Source organism: Labeo rohita, chromosome 6 (assembly GCF_022985175.1).
Source record: "Labeo rohita strain BAU-BD-2019 chromosome 6, IGBB_LRoh.1.0, whole genome shotgun sequence".
Lineage (NCBI taxonomy): Eukaryota > Metazoa > Chordata > Actinopteri > Cypriniformes > Cyprinidae > Labeo > Labeo rohita.
The window spans coordinates 6,284,721-6,302,111 of record NC_066874.1 but is presented as its reverse complement, the minus strand read 5'-3'; the positions used below and the strand labels follow the sequence as shown (position 1 = coordinate 6,302,111).

General features: G+C 35.7%; 2 protein-coding genes across 7 annotated transcripts in view; one reads left to right on the top strand and one right to left on the bottom strand.

Moving 5' to 3' along the window:
• The window catches only part of palm3 (paralemmin 3), a 52,424-nt gene extending 43,314 nt beyond the window's left edge, over positions 1 to 9,110 (bottom strand). The window contains exon 1 of one of the 2 annotated variants that reach the window (XM_051112653.1): positions 8,689 to 9,110. The gene's annotated coding sequence lies outside the window, so the exon portion shown is untranslated. The remainder of the gene's footprint in view (positions 1 to 8,688) is intronic. The other variant, XM_051112654.1, reaches the window with a different exon arrangement.
• Positions 1 to 17,391, top strand: part of plppr2b (phospholipid phosphatase related 2b) — a 147,379-nt gene that overhangs the window by 70,356 nt on the left and 59,632 nt on the right. For 2 of the 5 annotated variants that reach the window (XM_051112668.1, XM_051112665.1), the window contains exon 1: positions 14,796 to 14,975. The gene's annotated coding sequence lies outside the window, so the exon portion shown is untranslated. Of the gene's footprint in view, positions 1 to 10,062; positions 10,209 to 14,794; positions 14,976 to 17,391 lie in introns of those variants that run through there. The other 3 variants (XM_051112666.1, XM_051112667.1, XM_051112670.1) reach the window with 3 other exon arrangements.

Here is a 17,391-nt window from a genome sequence, read left to right as displayed (position 1 = left end):
ATTTACTTTCTTAATGTTCCCAGTTTTACAGTTTTATGATTTACCGGTGCAAGTTATTCCAAAGAAAGAAAATGTTTGTCTTTGTAATCTTTCAGTTTTTTTTTAGCTAAAGTAACCCAGCCTTTATAGGCTATTGGTTAATGTTAACCAATAGCAAAAATTAAGATAAAAGCCTTCTCAATCTGTGTAGTATTTCATGTAGTATTTCAGAAAGCAAAACCTATAATCTAATCAATTCCTGATGGATAAAATCAATTTCTGACCTTTTATTCTCACTGAATATCCAGCTCTGCTCAGATATGCATCACAGCAACACAATGCCGTTTCATGTTGACTTTAAACCTGACTTTGTAGTGTATGTGTGTGCAGAGTGCATGTGTCGCTCTATTCTGTTTTTATGTTAAATATGAACTTTTTCTGTCTATCAAAAAACATGTCTGCCCTTTAGAGTCCAACATCACTGAGTCATTGTTTTGTCTCAGTGGATTAAATGTCTAATGTTTAACAGACACGTGCTTCTCCGCTGCCCTTGAGTTTGCTTTAGCAAAGACAAATCAACCATCAACACAAAGCTTCGCTCAAAATATGATTATAAAGTGTTGGGAAAGCAAAGACTCATTTTAAGACCTCTCCAGCACGTTTGAAGTTCTTCCTGCTTTTCCTAAATAAACATAAACCTGTTTTGCTCTTCTGGTTGAATCCTGTAAAGTGCTGCCTTTGGACATATTTCACCAAAGACTCTAAAGGAAAAATCTGACATTACATTTTAGAGATCATCAAGATTTCTCTGCATTGTGACATTATGCATTATGAAAATTAGGCACATGTTGTCCCTAGTAAAAAAATAATAGATTTAAAATGCATTTATTTTAGTTCCACTTTAGCACAATCAAATATAAGTATATCTTTAGTTGGACTTCAGCTCTACTTCTGCACAATTAAAGTGCATTAAGTACAAAATTTGTTTTTCCAATTTAGTAGACTTTAAATGTACCAGTTTAGTACACCAAAAGAACAACTGCAGGGTATTTTTATTAAGTACATAATATGTAAATGTATTTGTAGTATACTTAGCATGAAATAATTGCATTTTAAATATATTTTAGTACATTTTTTCTTCCAAAAGGCTCTCTCAATTCTCATTACTTCAGTGACAAAAACTCATCCTATGTTAAAATCAGCGTAAATTAATGTCAGTGGAACAGACACTACCATAATAGGAAAGGTTTTTACACATGTAAAGCGAATAGTTTTATGTTGTCTTTAATTTTACAATGTCATCGGTAGTCAAAAATCACTTTTGCAGGATGCTACATTGTACTGATATTATATATCTTTATTTTATTGCATTGCAGTAATGAGAATGAGATTTTTGCATTACGGTGGGGTACTGCAAAGTTCTTCTTTACCTCTGACTGACAACACTGGCTAATTATGCCTAATGGCTCAACCCATTTTACAGGGTAATTGAAATCAAACTACACTGCGTGTTTAAAGGCTTTACAACAAACTACTCGTGAACTTGGATGTCTAAAATGCGAGACAACATCTCATAGGGATATCCTGCAAATCTATGTAGCATGTCAGCAAGATAATCGGGATAAAGAGGTGCTAGAAAGGTCAGAAAACATTGACGGGATTCCACATTCAAGTCAATAAAGCAGCTGAAGTAATCAACTAAGCAGATAATTAGTGGGGAAAGAGTGGACATAGGAGTTTCCTGGCATGAAAAATACAACGGTTTTAAGATATCGAACAAATTAGCAGACAATATCAATATCCGTAGAAAACAAAGCATGCAAACCAGGTGCAACAAAGGTTCATCCAATACATTTCACAGCATTAAATTAGAGCGTTTTAAGCATGTCTTTAACAGCACCAGCTGAATATAAATCATAACACACTGCTATTCATAAATAATTACAAGCATCCCTATCTGCCCTTCATGCAGGCAGAGGAAATTAATCAGGTAGCGTTCTAACAGCAAGCCTGCTTTCAAAATATTCATAGTTTTCATTACTAATTCCCAGCTCCATACGGCAAAGATGACAGAAGTGCTGTGACCTCATATCCTTCACGCACTGCAGGGTATCTGAGCATCTGCTGGGTTCAAAGCCTCATCATGAGACCTATTCATTGCATTTTTTTGCGTCAAATTGTACAGTTCAAGTGTCTTTTGATCGGTCTCTGATAGATCATTCTGGGTAGGATACTTTATGGTTGAGTATTTAATTGCTATGGTCAAACTGTGCAGAAGTGGTTGGGTTCTCCTAACTTCTTCCTGGAGATCTATAATACCTGCCTGCAGAGTTCAGTTCCATCCCTGATCAAACACACTCTCTAATTATCAGATGCACTTGAAAAATCTTAATGAGTTGGTTCAGCTGTGTTTGATCAGGGACAGGACTGGACACCCCTGTCTCAACTAGTCAACTATTATAGGTTTTCAGTTGCTGATGCTTGCACCAATATCCAGGGCCATAACCATAATCATAAACATTAGTGAGGACATGCAATCCCCCATATTCAGAACAGCTATTAATAAATATGGTATTTCAATTACCAATTCTTAAAGGGGACCCCGGGTATTAGGACTTGTATGGCTTAATGACATAAATGATGTCTCTTATTGAAATATGTAGTAGAAAAGCCATAAAAGACGAGCTACTGGTGCTACCTGTTGCTATTTTTACCGCAACACAACTAAATAAAAAATAAACACAAAATAAAATACTGATACGATGACCACAGAGTGTACAGGTGGAGATGCATATAAGCGTAGGCTTAAACCAAATGCTGTACCATCAATTTTTGGATATTGAGTGAAATCCACGCTGAGAAACTCTTTCAGTGGCTGCAACATCATGACAAGTGTTGGCATGTTTACATCCTGCCAGGATGGCATCTAGCATTTCTTGTCTCTGCTGTTTGCAAGCATTTTCATTAGCTATGGTCTACTAAAAGCCTCAAAGGCATCATGGCTAAAGTGGAGAGAACAAAGACCTGGGTCTTCAGGAAGTTTTATAATAATTTTATATATTATTTTATATGGCATTGTATCAGTATTTTATTTTTCGAGTTGTGTTGCGGCAAAATAGGTAGCGTCAGTAGCTTACTGAGTGCATCCATTTCACGTCACTGAAATAATGGCGCCCCCTATAGTCCAAAATGTGTGTAAAATAATGTACATTTTTAACATAAGGTCAATCTTTCATGGGTTTTCAACTACATATTTCAGTAAGAGACATAATTTAAGTTATATTAAGCCATACAAGTTTTAATACCCGGGGTTCCCTTTTCTCACAATATTTGTTTGCATCATTGACAACATCTAAAAATCAAAGCGAAATAATAGTGCTAACGCAACTAAATATAACAAATGAGTCTTGACATTTGAAATGAGTGACTTATGTAGAAAAAAAACACTGTAATGACTTTCAGAAAAACTCCTAGAAGTATTTCATATGCACACATACAAGTTTCTTGTGCACATTAATGTTTTCTTCAAATGTCACTTTACAGGCTCCATATATTTTACACATTATTAACCCAAAATTTACTAATAAATTAGCCATTATAATTATCCTTTGACAAAATTATCATCAAAGGAGTCACTCTTTGTCAACGCAGTCATGTTCATTGACTGATGAGATAATTTCCAGTATCTCAAATGGCAAAATATTGGTCTAATTCATAGGTGTGACTGACACATCAGTCTATCAACACTTTAGCCCAAGGCTATATCAGAAGGACTGTGATAAGTTTATTTATAAAACACTGTTAGTATCTAGAAAAAAAGTAACAATTTTTTAATGGAACTATGCAAAGTTATAGTCATGTTAGGTCCAATTCACCAAGATTTGCTCACTTATAAAACTAACACAGCACAGAGCAGAACCTCTGGGCCACTGAGACCACCAGTAAAAATAGACAGAGGTGCTCAGTAAACTTCAGATTTATAACCTGCTGGCCATTGAGAAGGGTGTGTTAGCTTCCTAAGGCCCAGCAGCTTCTCTTATACGAGATAATAATAAGCTCTGAGTGACAGCGAGTCCAGTGGAGATGTGATGGCACTCCACATATTTTCACAGTGAAATTAAAATGGGATACAGGCAGTTTGATTTTACTAGCTTGGCCTCACCCTTGATCTACACTGAGAAAACATTAAGAAGAAGGAAGACTGTAAACAGAAATTCTGCAATAAACCATATTTCAGTTTCCAAACATGACGTCTCTGACAAAAGACTATAAGAGGCTACAATTCTCCTTTTGTATTCCAGGAAAGAAAGTCATGCAGGTTTGGAACAGCATGAGGGTGAGAAAACTGTGGCAAAGCTTTCATTTTTGGGCTAACTATTTCTCTAACAACTTTTGCATGTGTGTACAAGCAAAAAATCAGCGGTGTGATGTCGTCTCATTGTCCTCCTGTGGTTTCCACAGTGGTTCCCCATCAAAAGTAAACACGTCTCCAACAGCTAGCCAATTCTTTAGCCAGCAGGACGCTGTGAAACGGTCCAAGCGCACACTGAGAGATGAGTACTAAGACAGCAGCGAGGGATGATGGGGGAAATACTCAGTGTAAAATTACACACTGAGCAACAGCGACTTTGGCCTTAGGCTGTTTTACAAAGACATTCTCTGGAAGACTGCATGTATAAACAACAATTTAGCATCCAAACTGATATGCATCTAATAGCATGGCACAGTTCTCAAAGCAGATCTGTTCGCACCATCCCATGTGGGAAAAAAAAAGAAACAAAGGCTTTTAAACTCGTAGACAGGTTGCCTCCAGAGATTTCTGGGTTATTTTTCTCTGATTATGCTGACTGTGTACCTTTGGGGGTGCATTTAGATTGATTGTAGCCTTCTCTTATCTCTCTTAAATTATCCTGGCAAACATACAAGTCCAACGCCTACACACCAACCTCAAGAGGAACCCAAAGAGCTGGAACATCTCACCAGCAGCAGCACCATCCTGTAGCCCTCCATCTGGATTTGCATATCACAGATTTCACACCAATAAACATCAACACATCAATTTTGTTTTGTTAGGATTTCGATGTGCCACGTCATGCAGAACTACTGACTTATATATAGTCTTAAAAATAAAGGCAATGTCATATTACAACCAATTTGGGCTCCCCAAAGAACAGTTCTCAAAACCATTTTTATGTCAACTAAAGAACTTTTTCCAACTCACATTTTCATAATGCCACAGAAACATAGTTGTCTCTTTTTTTCTTTTTTTTTTAGCAGATTTTAATACTTTAATGTAAAAAAAAATACAAGCATTAGTTCACTCCTGAATCAAATTTTTCTGATAATTTACACACCTCCATGTCATCCAAGATGTTCATGTCTTTCTTTCTTCAATCGAAAAAGAAATGAAGGTTTTCTTCATATAGTGAACTGTATGGACAGTGGGGATCAGCTGGTTAAAGGTTTCAGTGCAGTTTCAATGCAGCTTTAAAGGCCTCTACACAATCGCAGCCGAGGAATAAGGGTCTTGTTTAGCGCAGTGGTTCTCAAACTTTTTATACCAAGTACCACCTCAGAAAATATTTGGCCCTCCGAATACCACCATAATGACCAACATTAAAATACAGTAGCATAGTAGTATTCAGCTACAGCTCTGCACAGTTCAAAACTAAAGCAGTTTTATTCCTAACAAGAATATTTATTGTTGTCAGCCACTTTTACATTGTAAATACACAGTTTGAACATTACCACTGCACAGTGCTTACAAACAGGTAAATAAAAAACTGAAATAATGATTCAATTAAAATTTGTTGTATCTAAAATTTAAATAAAAACAAACAAAAAAACAAAACAAACAAAAAAAAAACTTCACTCAAATTAAGATTAAATATATTGTGTTTTAACATTAATCTATATTTAATTTAGTGATTCGTCTGTGTATCACTAGAAGGAGCCTGAGTACCACTAGTGGTACTCATACCACACTTTGAGAGCCACTGATCTAGCAAAATGATTGGTCATTTTCTAAAAAAAAATTTTTTTTAGATATTTTCTAACCACAAATGCTTGTCTTGCACTTGCTCTGCAGTGCATGTCTCCAACTTAACGCTTTACATAATCACAGACAGGTCACAAGTGGTTACTTCTTCATCTGTGTACTTTGGCTCAAAAATGTGGAGTAGTGTGAAAAACTCCATCTCATTTTCTCCTCCAACTTCAAAATCACCCAACATCGCTGTTTTACCTTTTTTTGGGTAAAGTGCATTTGACTTTCTTGGCACGTTCGCTTTGTAAACACTGGGTCGGTACTTCCACCTACGTCACACGTGACCTTTCCAATGTAACTACGTAATGCATGAAGTCGAGTTAGTGCAAGACGTGCATTTGTGGTTAAAAAGTATATAAAGTTTTTTTTCTTAGAAAATGACCAGTCATTTCGCTAGATAAGACTGTTATTCCTTGGCTGGGATTGTGTAAAGCCCTTTAAAGCTGCACTGAAACCCATTGAAGTCCCATTGAAGTCCACATGGAGAAAAATCCCAGAATGTTTTCCTTGAAAATCTTAATTTCTTTTCGACTGAAGAAAAAAAGACATTAACATTTTAGACAACATAGGGGTGAGTAAATTATCAGGAAATGTAAATTCTGGAGTGAACTAAGCCTTTAAATGTTTTTGTTTTTTTTAAATCACTAGAGAGAAGCAATTAATAACTGTCTGTTAAAGTGTGTCCCCTACTTCAAATCCAGAGCCAAATCAACGCTTCAAACTGCATAGGTCATTTTTCTTGATAGCATGGTGACTCCATGGCAATGAGGAATTTCCCTTCAGCAAACTGAACATCCATCATCTAGGGGTCTAGGAACCCTTCAAAGCACCTTCACCCGGACACGATGGCCAAGCTCCTTCTCTATACCACTCAATTTTCTTTTGCTGACTGTCTACACTTTTATTTTCATTTTTTAAATCTCTGTACTTTTCACTCTGGTGGACCTGAACTGCACTTTAAAGTTCTTCCCTCCATGGGTGGAAGAGCACCAGATGGAATTTGTTTCAATCACTTGAACAGGTTGCGACAGCAATGACAAGGACGGTTTCCAGCTCTGCTAGCGGTTGTTTTAGGCCTTTTCCAGATAAAACCTCTTTTTGTCAATGGTAAGCAGTTCTTGGACAGACAAGCAAGCAGGCAACTTGAGCAGTGAGGAAAACTTGAGGTGGATTCTCTTTTTTTCTCCAATCATTCAGTTCAGTGAATTCTAAGAGCCCCATTTTGCTCTTAATGTTGAGACATTCTTACTTACAGTGTCCAAATACTGTGCGTGCATGCTTTTAAATATGACTGCAGCATGAAATTAGGTTGGCAACTAATCCTGGAAAGTATCTGAAAACATATTCTTACTTTAAATGTGGAATATGTAAACTTGCTACTTATTTACAGGTTATACTACTTTTGTTCTGCTATGGATTACACAGACAGAATAGATCCAGAATCTAATGTTTACTGTATGTACTGATCCTCGCATCAAACGACAACTGATAGCCTGTGAAAAATAAAGTGATGTATTTAGTTCTGTTTCCACGTAGGCTGATGGGATTAACAGCACAGGGTGTTGCAAACTCTTGCTTTAAACATGGAGACACCTGCTCGGCACGTCAAGTTAAATCAAGCCATGTGAGATTAACTTTAAACAAAGTATTATCTGTGCATTGAATATTAAACAGAATAACCATGATCTCAATGACAACAGGGTCTTAAAAAGCATGCCTTTTAACACTTTTGTAGTTTTACTATAGCTCAAATGACTGTAGTGTTATTCAACTCGTTATAACACTGCTAGTGTTACTTAACACTGTCAAGCTAGGTTTCATATACATGCTTTAGGCAATTTACAAATGTGTATGCAATATGAAATTGCAACTATCAATGACTGTTTTTTATTTTTTTTTATTTTTAAAAAACAGTTTACGTTTTTTGTCAGTGACATGGCACTATTATTATTATTATCATCATCGTTTATCTATTTCACTACTTAAAACAACATTAAGAAACGTTATCATCAAATATATATATATATATATATATATGTACGTACAATTTTTATTATTATTATTATTTTAATAATTTCGTCTGCCACCTCAGTGTGACCTAACTAACATGCAAGTAAATTAATAAAATTAATTAATTTATTAAAAAAATTAATACAAAATAAGATGATCCCCTATGATGGTGCATCTAAAGGTCAATAAGTTAATAAGTTCTCTCTTTCTCTTTTCTTTCTCTCTACATGTCATACATTTTGACAAGGTCATGTAGAGACATGTTTTGTATTTAGTAGTTTTTACTTAATGGTTACACCCCTTGACATTTTTAGAGCCATACATCAATAATGTCTATAAAATTATATATATAACATTTTTCAAAAACATATGAAACTGACATGCACAGATTACAGTTATAACAACTTTCCAAATGTCTTTTAAACTACATTTAAGATCTCAGGCATTCTTATTTGTAATTACACGAAGTAATGATAATTCCTACAGATGATTGTCTATGACTGATCATAAACCCCGCTTTAAACGGATGTGCTTTTTTATATCCAACGTAGTACGTGTTCGAAGGAAAAAATCGTAAAACCATTAAAACGCTACCTGTTGACTAACGTGAATCAAGTAACAAACACCTCTCAACAGCTTTAAAACGTCCTTACCTGATGCACTGGTCCGTAAGTCCTTCTGAATAGGTAATGAAGTGTTTATATACAAACAAACGGAAAGCGGAACTAATATAGTTCAAGTGTAGGCAGGAGTTTGCATCGAATGTCTACGCCGAATGGACGAAAACAGCAAACTTTAGCGCGTCTTCTGCTGTAAGAACAAAACACCTGAGGAGCTTCGCCAAGAGCCAAGGAAGAATATGGCTCTAATTCAACGTTAGTTGAAAATCGGTTAGTTCGAAACTGCTGCCAAGCGACATAAAAATGACATAAAGTAAAAGAAATAAAGTTCAAACATCCACTGCAAACTTTGTGCTTCTCTCACCGCGACGCACTTCATGCGTTTCGTGCATACAATGAAGGAGCGGTTTCTGGTTACCTGACTCTTTTAGTCTCTTAGTTCCTGTTTGTGAGGCCAACCCACTCGGCAAACGGTTTCCTTTTTTTCTATTAAAAACTCCCAGTCTTGTTTACATATGTTTTTGGACTTGTTAAAAATTAACTGCTCATGTGGTGCGCAGTTAAGCAACTGCTGACCCGTTTTATCAGCTGAAGAGGCTTCTGATATCTACTGTAACGTTGTATTATTTCAGATTAACAAGTTATACATGGAAGAGAGCTGTCATCCGAAAGCTTTCATGATCTGCTATGTTTCTAGATAAGCAAAAGCAAACCTTTCCAGAGGACCTTAAGTGGAATTCATTTATTTATTTATTCTTTTTTTCTTTCTTTCTTTCTTGTGGTGCAAAGCTGAATTTTCATCATTTGTTACTCCAGTCTTCAGTCTGACACGATCGTTCAGAAATCATTTTAATTTGCTGATTTATTAGTAATGTTGGAAACAATTGTGCTGCTTCATGTTTTTTGGAATCTGCAATACTTTTTTTCAGAATTCTTTGATGACTAAAAAGTTAATTTTTTTTTTTAAAAAAATAGAAATCTTTTGTAACAATACACGCTACTTTTTGAAAGTTTAGGGTCAGTTTTTTTTTGTCTTTCTTTTTTTTGAAAAAAAAACAACAACTTTTATTCAAGGTTAAATAGATAAAAAGTGATATTAAAGACTTAAATTGTTAGAAAATATTTTTATTATTTATTTTTAATTTTAAATATTATTATTAAATATTTTTTTATTTATTTTTATGAATAAATGCTGTACTTTTTAACTTTTTATTTATCAAAGAATCATGAAAAAAATATTACAGGTTCCAAAAAAATGCAACTGTTTCCAACATTGATAATAAATTATCACATTAAATTTAAAGGGCCTTAATGATGGATTTGTTTCTTACTAACTTGCAGCTTTTTACTTCACAAGACATTAATTGATGCACTGGAGGTGTGGATTTCTTGTGAATTATTGTGATGTTCTTTTCAGCTATTTGGACTCTCATTCTGACGGTACCCATTCACTGCAGAGGATCTATTGGTGAACCAATGATGTAATGCTAAATGCCTCCTGCCTCCTGTTCCGATGAAGAAAGAAACTCATCTGCATCTTGAATGGCCTGAGGGTGAGTATATGTTCAGCAAACTATTCCTTCAGAAAGCCCTGATTTTCAATGTCATTTCAGAGTTTTAGACTACATGTTTAATATTCTTGTCTAGCTCATTCCAACCTCTTTTTTATTCTTTTTTGTTCCATTTTTAAAAATGTATAAATTATCCATGGCTGTCCAAAATTCCACTGCCGTTTTCTTAAAATTGAGTTGGCCACTGTCCACATGACATAAATCAGGGTGTGAAAGTTTAGGGCGACCTACTTTGAATCTCTGCTGCAATGCTCTGGAGGATCCCTGTTGAGAGTCCTAGATAGGGTAAAACCTGTGATGTATGTGTAAGAATTGTGCCACTTCCACAGCATGGCAAGAGTTTCAACCTCCTGTCATCGAATCAATTCTCCTTCTGTTTTCAATGTTTATCATCTGATAAAGATTGAATGGAAGGAGGGAAATGACAGCACAAAACATTTAAAGTGGTATGGGAAATAGAAGTGGCCGCTTTCAAATCTACAGGCTGGAAACAGGCCTGTGAAGAGACTTTTACACTGTGGCATACATATTTTTCAATGATTTATCGACAGTGGGCTGTTTAATTGTTAAAATCAAATTTTTATTGTAAAATAATAAATCATTGTTTATTGTTTCTAACTTTGGCACCTGATTGACCCTCCAATTAGTGCAGTAAATTCCAGGGACATGTGCAAAGGACGAGTTCAGATCCGCGAATGTGCTTGAGGCTAGAAATTGTGGGCTGCATAAGCACAGAGCGAATGAACTCTGTTGATAACGAATTTTACATCACGTGTTCCATGAGCAAGATGTAGCTGCAAACAAACAGCAAAAACATACTTGTGCCTTAAGGCAGCATCCTAAGCATCACGGAACCTCATAAATGGCTGATTTGGAACGCTCTACATAGGCAGCAACTCAACACATCACATAAATACTCCACACAGGAGCTCAATTCACAGCTGATTTCAATTTTAAAAAATTTGCTGTTGCTGTTTGCTATAAACTAATAATGTCATACTATAACAAAAAATATTAAACGTTGATCCAATTTTATTTACATTTAAACTATTTTTTATTTATTCTTTTTAGTATTGAATTAAATATGAGGTATGCTGTATTTATCTACTGGATACATCACATGAAGTGGGCCAAAAACGTGGTATCTTCAAGAGATAGTTTACCCAAAAATAAAAATTCTGTCATCATTTACCTTGACGGTAAGGAAAAACTGTTTGCACTATAAGCCAGTGTGTTTATAATTAAGATAATACATTTAAATAATATAGTAAAACACATCAATTTGCAACATGAAATAGCAAAACGAGCTGTTTTGTACTGGTAAAAATAGCTGGATGTGGATGATACTGGAAGCCAGACCCATAAAATGTACAAAAGTCTGTTTCCTACAGGAAATGGCCAACTCTTACGGGAAAAATAAGGTGGATTTGACTGACTTACTTGAAACAAAAGACATCTAGAATTTTTTTTTTATTTTTTATTCATGCACTAGCTGCACTTGGTATGCAACCAAATAATCTTTAAGCAACTAGATTGACACCATAATCTAACTAAAAAGCCTTCATGTAAACACTGCAGTATCCGATTGAGTTGAGTCTGAATTAAATTTAGATAAGATTGAAAGGAATCTGAAATACTCTGATTAATAGGAAAAATGCATGTGAACACATGAATCTGACAGTTTTCTTAATCTGATTTAAAATTTCCTTGCACACATGCGCAGTGCCGTGATGCGTACAATTACATACATTTATGTCTCGCAAACTGGTCATAGGAGGTGACTGAATATTTATAACATGAATGTGAATATATTTATTTTACTAATTAATTGCTCTCCAAACATATGTCAGCTTTTTATATATGTCATCAAGGCAAAACAACGATTTTACTCAGATTGTTCTCCATTTTATTATTGTGACTTTCTCTGGTTCTGAACACAGCCACTGAGCACAGCACAAGTACTGAATACTGAGGTTTTTTTTTTTTTTTTTAAGAATACATGCAATCAGAGCTGGATAGATTGCTTGTAGTTAGTTAGTCAGATTACAGACATGATGAAAACTGTAGTTAGTAATGTAATGTAGGTTACTCATTTTAGGTAATGCAGTATAACTACTTTAGATTACAAAGAGCTATAAACACTTCACTCAGAGATATTTCAAGTTAATATTTCATGTCAAAGGGGTTTGGTTGACAAGAAACGTTTGGGAATCCCTAATGAACAAACATCAATAAAAATGAAAACAACAACATTACATGCTCAGAATATTTCACAATCAATAAATAATTAATGATTTACTGCCATTGTGTGAATAATATGGTAGTCCATAAAAAGGTAACTGTAAACTGATTGTGAACAATGAAATGTAATATACTCTAATTGCGAGCACTTGATTTTTGGAATCTGATTATGTAATCCAAATTACGTGTAATCAGTTACTACCTAGCTCTGCATGCAATGCACATGTAAATGAATATGTGAATCCATTTTAGATAAAAGTTCAGAATCTGAAATCGGAGTAGATTCATTCTTATTCATAAAAATGCATGTAAACATAACAAAAGTCAGTGGGGTCCAGTGCAGTGTTGGCAAGTCAGTGGTTTTCCCGTGGAATTGGGCTTCTTTAACACTGTTGCCGCGGGTTGTTTTTGATGTCCACAGGTTAAATCGACCCCAGCAATGTCATATTTTCCCCTGAAATGTGAATTTACCAGGGGAACCCTGACAAAAAACATGCACCCCCAGATCACAATTTTTAATGGGGGACCCCCCTCAAAACACGTTTGGGCTAGTTTTGGGCGAGTTTTGAGTAAAAAAAAGGGTGGGTTTTGTTGTGAAAACCTGGCAACCCTGGTCCAGTGTTTCATGTATGGACAAAAACAGTTCTTCAAAATATCTTCCTATGTGTTCTGCAGCAGAAAGAAAACATGCATGTTTGAAACAACATTTCTAGTTTTTAATTTTGGGTTATGATGCAGACAGAGCATATTATTAAGGTTTTGCACATTATAATGTTTGTTGTTGTAAAATTATTTTTTTTATAGATTTCACTTTTACGTTTAGTTGTTATACTAAATACTTTTTATCTAAATTAAATTAAATACTAAATGCTGTGATGGCCTACAGCTTCATAGGGTTAAGTTCTCATCAGTGATAAGGCTTCATGCAGTAACATTCTAGCTCATGGGTCATGTCTGGCTGTGGTTGTGTTCAGACTAGTTTAGAGATTACCTTTGACCCATTATCAGCACAAAGCTTGACACAAATATTACCAAAACGAAGGCAATCAGAAAACCTTTTGAACCAGTTCTAGATATAAAATAACAAATTCAGTTCAATTAGTTGAGTCAATAAGGGATTGACAAAAATATTTAAAGCTGAAGTATATTAAAATACCTTCTTCTATCTCAGATAAATATACGAGACTTATAACAAGTAATTTATAGATGTTTCCCACAGTGAGTTTCAGTTTGGAGAAGGACTATCTGAGTGTTACACACTTCTTTAAATGCATGCAGTGTGACTATGACCAATATTTGGTCTTTGTAGAACTTAGTCTATAAGCAGTAGTTATTTGGTTGAGATTTACATTGATAGTTTAGATTTAAATTAATTTGCTTAACACATTCTATACGTGCATTATTAAAGCATTGCTCTGCTTTGTTTAGCTTGGCTGGTGTTGACCCGAAACGTTGTAATTTTCTCATAGATCGTCTAAGGGATCTGTCGATGTTAAAGAGTGTAGGGAACGTCTCTCTCGTGAGGCATGGTGCCTGAGTTTCCATGGGAACTGCAAATCTACCTCCCGCCCTACATGTAGACCTTGTGATATTTTTTAACAATGTCATGCAGCAGAACTAGCTCACTAAAAGCAGTGGGTTGATCATAGTCCCCTCCCCTCTCTCTGTCTTTTATTATTCCCATGCATTTATTCACAGCTTTTCTGTTTGATCTTTTTTTGTTTTATCCAGCTACTTAACACACCCACAGCACATGCAAACACATTAAATATCAAGCATAAATGTGTATTTATGTCAAGGATCCAATAAGTTCTTTAGACTGTGAGGCTCAGTAAATACTGATGATAATGTATTTATCTAATGCATTAAGCTGCAAAGCTTTTTGTAATCTGTAATCATTAGCAACTTTGAAATACTGCACCTTAATGAGCGTTTTTTTCCTGACCTGACTTTTGAAAAATATTTTTGTTCTCACCACCGAAGCACATTTTTTCATTAAGTTACATGACATTTCTTACATGCACACCAAAAAGCATTGCAAATGATTGGTTTTTGGTGAAAATTACAGGCATAAAATGTTTGCTCTTTCTTTTATTTTCTCCCAGCGTCTTTTGTTTGCTTTTACCTCTATTGTTTTTCACTGCATTTCATCTATAATTGCCTCTCAGACTCTTAATGAATTAGCTTGATCTTTGCTCTTGAACGCTGGGACATCGGTCCAGCTTATTCACATTACATCTCTTAATGTGGAGTGGGGTGGCGCTGATGCCACCGGCAATGTGTGTGTGTGTTGAGAGAGAGAAACAGAGTGAGAGGAGGAGAGAAAAGAGAGAGAGAAGTGTGGCAGTATGCCTCTGGTGAAGAGACAGCCGCTTACACGCAGAGAGAGCTGAGTTAAGCAGGTGCTGCTGTTTCATTCACACACTTCCAAAAGCACTTGTGTTCACGTCCAGCCAGAATGGCTGTAATATAGCACCTTTACTTCCATCACTGCTACAACCATTAGAGGTAAGCACTCTCTCTCTCACACACACACTCTCACTCTCGTTGATGTGTTTATAATGGTAAATGTGGGCTGTGGGCAGGCATTTGGGCGGCTCAATAAGCCGGCTGTAATGGATTCAATGCTTTTGAATGCGAAGGCAACAGAGGCGGTACTAGATCAAGGCTGTTGCGGGGAGAAACTGTGTTCGGGCTCTGACCCACATCAGCGAGTGGTAGCGCAGTGGCACTGTGTGTCGCACAGAAAGACTTTGTCTTTTTCTCTGAACAAAAGTGACAGTGATGTAAATGTAAAGTTTTGCAACTGACTTAAGAGTGCATGTTGTGCTTTTTTTTGTATTAGTTTGTCAGTGTTAGTGTCTATGGCATCTACTATGGTTCAGTGAACCTTTGCATCCATGGAATCTTTCTATTGCATTAAAGCTGGAAAAGGTTCTTTTAAGAACTGTTCACTGAAAGGTTCTTTCAACATCCCAAAATGGTTCTTCTATGGCACTGCTGTGAAAACCCCCTTTTGGGACCTCTATTTTTAAGAGTGTACTGGAGATAAACTATTTGGCTAATTATGTTAGGGCAGGTATTGCTCTGGCAAATGTATACTTGCGCTGTTTTGTCAGGATCTGCAGTATGCAATGATGAATACTGCCTGTTAGTACTGCATAAGCTCACTGTGTGTATGTGTGTGTGTAAACTCGAAGCCCTAATGTAATCAGAATGCTTCATCCCTAAATTCGAGTGTCAGCCTCAGACGACACACCCACGTCCCGCCCACAGTCTGTTCGCTGACCGCCTGATCCGTATTGCACTTAAACCTGACAAGATCAATCCAAAAACCAGTTTATTTCAATATAGCCTATCAGGTGTAAAGAATCAACTAAATCATTAACAAACTCTTTCTAAACTTTTTTATGAAAAACTTAGAACTCACATTTTTTAAGTTGTTGCCATGTAGCTCGAACAACAGAGCGTGGTGCTAGCCATACCAAGGTCATGGGTTCGAATCCCAGGGAACGCAAGAAATTATGAAATGTGTATGAATGCAATGCAAGTTGCTTTGGATAAACACGTTTACCAAATGCATAAATATTCTTGTGCATGACTAGAAATATACAGTGCATGTTGGGCAAGAGGTAGAAGTACACTATGTAAAATGGCCCAAGTTCAATGCATGCTGAAGTAAGTCGTTTTTTTTATACTTCATATAAAACTGCAACGCTATGCCAAAAGATGTATACCAGGAGAAGGATCCCATTTCGTTTCAATAAAAATCATGATTTCATTGACTTAATTAGATTGACCTCAAAGCAGTATATCTTGTGTAGCAGATTAAACCTAAGCATGCACTACGGGTGATAAAATTAAGCATCTGCTACAGTGATGACTGTTGCAATTTGTATTGAATGAGCAATTCTGATTTTTTTTTTCTCAGAATTGTGTGATATAAACTCAGAGTTGTGAGTTATAAAGTCAGAATTGCATGATATAATGTTGCAATTCTGACAACATATCTTCTGAGAAAACGGTCAGAATTGTGGGATACAAACTGGCATTTGCTAAAAAAAAGTCAGAATTGTAAAATGCAAACTCGCCAATGCAAGAAAAAAAGTCAGAATTGCAAGATGCAAACTCGCAATTGAGAGGAAAAAGTCAGAATTTCGAGATACAAACTCGCATTTGCGAGATAAAAAAGTGAGAATTGCAAGATGCAAACTCACAATTGCGAGGAAAAAAAGTCACAGTTGCGTGATACAAACTCGCATTTGTGAGAAAATATTGGAATTGCGAGATGCAAACTCACATGTGCGAGAAAAAAGTCAGAATTGCAAGATACAAACTCGTATTTGCGAGATAAAAAAGTGAGAACTGCAAGATGCAAACTCACAGTTGCGAGAAAAAAGTCAGAATTGCGAGATGCAAACTCAAATTTGCAAGAAGAAAGTCAGAATTGCGAGATACAAACTTGCATTTGTGAAAAAAAAGTCAGAATTCGGAGATACAAACTCACATTTGGAAGATTAAAAAAGTCTAGATCAGGAGATACAAACTTGCACTTGCGAGAAAAAAGTCAAAAATGCAAGATGCAAACTCGCATTTGCAAAAAAAAAGTCAGAATTGCGAGATGCAAACTTGCATTTGCTAGAAAAGTCAGAATTGGGAGATACAAACTCGCATTTGCGGGAAGAAAGTCAGAATTGCAAGACACAAACTCGCAGTTGTGAGAAAAAAAATCTGAATTGTGAAATACTCCAAAAAAACGTCCAAAAAAATTGCGAGAAAGTCATAATTGTGAGTTTATATCTCTAAATTCTGACATTATAACTTGCAATTGCCAGTTTACATCTCACAATTCTGAATTTATTACTCGCAACTGCAAGAAAAACGTGGCAATTATCTTTATTTTTTATCTTTTCTTTATTTATGT